This window comes from Lagopus muta, chromosome 21, assembly GCF_023343835.1.
Source record: "Lagopus muta isolate bLagMut1 chromosome 21, bLagMut1 primary, whole genome shotgun sequence".
Lineage (NCBI taxonomy): Eukaryota > Metazoa > Chordata > Aves > Galliformes > Phasianidae > Lagopus > Lagopus muta.
Window position 1 is genome coordinate 6,885,956 of NC_064453.1, and position 2,701 is coordinate 6,888,656.

Sequence of the window (2,701 nt, forward strand, 5' to 3'; positions counted from 1 at the left end):
TATATTTACAGAATGATGGCACGTGTGTCTAACATGCCATGTGTGCATGCGTTAGTACCTACGATGTTGATTAGACCCAGAGAATTTCTGGAGTGGGAAGGGACCCACATGGATCACCGAGTCCAGCTCCACTGCACGCATTTTTAGGAACTGCTGGAACAAACTTGCTCCACGACTCCGGCGTTCTCAAACTCCCCCCCTTCCCCAAGGGTTTTAAAAGCTGGCCGCCTTGATGTGCAGCAGGACACCGAGAGGAGCTCGTCTGTTATGGGAGAGGATGCGACTCCCTCCACTGACTGACACTGCTCACTGCATCCTCGGCAGCACCCGTTCTGATCACCCAAGAAAATGAGCTGTGCAAATATATTAAAAAATATAAAATCTATATATAAACGCATATTGTTTTTATATACATAAACAGCACCCTTACATCTTAGGCATGCTTGAAAATCAGTTTTGCTCTGATTACGAGGCAGAATCAGAGGATTTTTGAAAACATGCGCCTATGCCTCAGAAATCTGCACGTTAAGAACTTGCTTAATTTAGGTTACCAAAGAAGTATGGCACCTTTTTCATCTAAAATAGGAATCCCGTGACTTTGTTAGCTCGGGACAGGGAACACATGGTGAAAATTTAAGCCCATTTGAAGCCTCAGTAATTTATGGGATGATGTGTCAAGTCTTCCATTTAAACAAATGTGGAATTCTCTTTCCAGATAAAATCTCATCCCAATTATTAATTATAAGTTAGAAAGCACTGAAGCTTTTGTTTTTAAGAGTGGGCGCTAACAGTAAGTGCTTATTAACTTCTTTATGTTTGAATTTTGCTAAATTGTTGGCTTCGGTTGAGTGTAAATCCAGATCACGGAACTCCTTTGGTGTTCTTGGTTTGCCACCATTGCTCTTCTATAAGCACCTTCTCACTCTCGCGCAGCGGACAATGAAAGTGTAAGCTGCTGATCTACTTTGGCCAAGCTTTGGTTTTATCACATACCTCTGAATAAACCCTCTGACTAATTCCTGTTTCTGCGTCTAACCAATGTCTGTGCTTGTAGTAACCCCCACTTCTCTCTCTGCCATAATCCCAGCTAGTCATTTTGTTGTTTTTATGACGCAGCTGCGAGCTGCTGGGACAGAAATCAAAGATCTGCAGTCAGTTTGAGCTGGAGAAGATCAGTTAGCAGCAACCACAGTCTGGAGCAAGACATGAGGCTCTCCCAGCAGCTGCTGGATCAGGTGCAGTCCCTCATCCAGCGAGACTGCAACTGCAGCAATGAGGGGGAAGATCAAGTGCAAGTCTGTCTGGGATGAGGAGTCTGACTGCTGGAAAATTCTGTCAGAGCCGGACATTGCAAAAAAAACGCCTGCCTGCAGGTAAGAGGAGTGTCGGGGCCACAGTGCCATCCCATGGCTTCTCCTGGGCTCATCAGCAGGTCAATAAATGGCAATTGGACCGCACTCACTTGTGTCATCTGTGTACAGTGGAGGCTTCTGCCTTTCCACCAAGTCTAAATAACAACTTAATGAGGACAAAACTCGCTGGATCTACACAAAAATTTGGGCGATTAGGTGATACAAACTGGAGAGCTGGCACAGGATTCCCTGCTAAGCTGTCAGTTTTCTGTGTGCCTTCACTAGAGAGTGAATTTGCTGTTAGTGTTTAAATAAATCAGATGCCCTTTCTAAAGCTGTTTCTCCTAGGATCTCAGATCACTTTGATGTTAATGAAAAAGCCCTACAAAGGAGATATTACAGGGCTTGTTTAAAAGCTTGAGAAATTAAGGCAAGGCAGCATCTAGACTTGGGTGGGCTTTCCTGAGGCCTCACACCAAGCTTTGATTGGATTTTGGGTCCCTGTGTGATTCTCATCATCTGGAGCTGCCTCTGCCCGAGAGACACATTGCCCTCCTGTAAGACAAGACTCTCAAGGGCTCTTGTGACCGCTGTCTGATCCACATCCTCAGCTGCTGGATGCAAATCACTGCACGGCTCCCCAAGGCTCCTGTCAGCCCAATCATTAGCGACTTGTTGGGATTGGGGAACACGTTACTACTGCAAAGAGGACAACTCTTTAATGCTGTTTCTTCTCTTGGCTGTTCCAGCCCTGCCACAGCGCAACCCTGCCAGAAAGCTCTTTTGGCTGAGTGCGAAGAAGCAGCCCTGAGCTGTGCCCATCCTGCCAGGGCTCTGAGTGCTGGGACGCGGCAGGGTCAGGGCTGGGCGCTGTGTGCAGGCTGCTCGGGTGTGTGCTCCGCTGGTGCCAGCCGGCAGCTTTAGCAGAGGAGCCCCGAAGACCTACGTCGAGCAGGAGCTGCCGCCTTTTAGACTTCCTAAAATCGCTCATTTTAGGCTATTCGGTTCCTTCCAGGTAGCAGAATGACTTTTATTGCTGTAAGTTTACATTATTCCCAGATGCTGAGGAGGGCTTTACCCGAGCGGGGCTGAGCTACATCCCTGCCACGCGGACGCTGCTATCGCGCTGTGCCCAGGACACGGTACTTTTCATCGCACGCTTGGGGGCCTGCGGGCTGCGGGGCGCCCGCCTCCATTTCCCGCAGCACCCCAACCCTGTGCGGGCGGCGTCACGTGACAACTTTGTTCCTTCCCGTTTCCAGCGGGGAGCTGGCCGTCGCTGATTGGATGGCCGGGGCGCTGCGCTTGGAGCCCATTGGCTGATTCCTTGCCCCCGCCTGTTTCCCAGG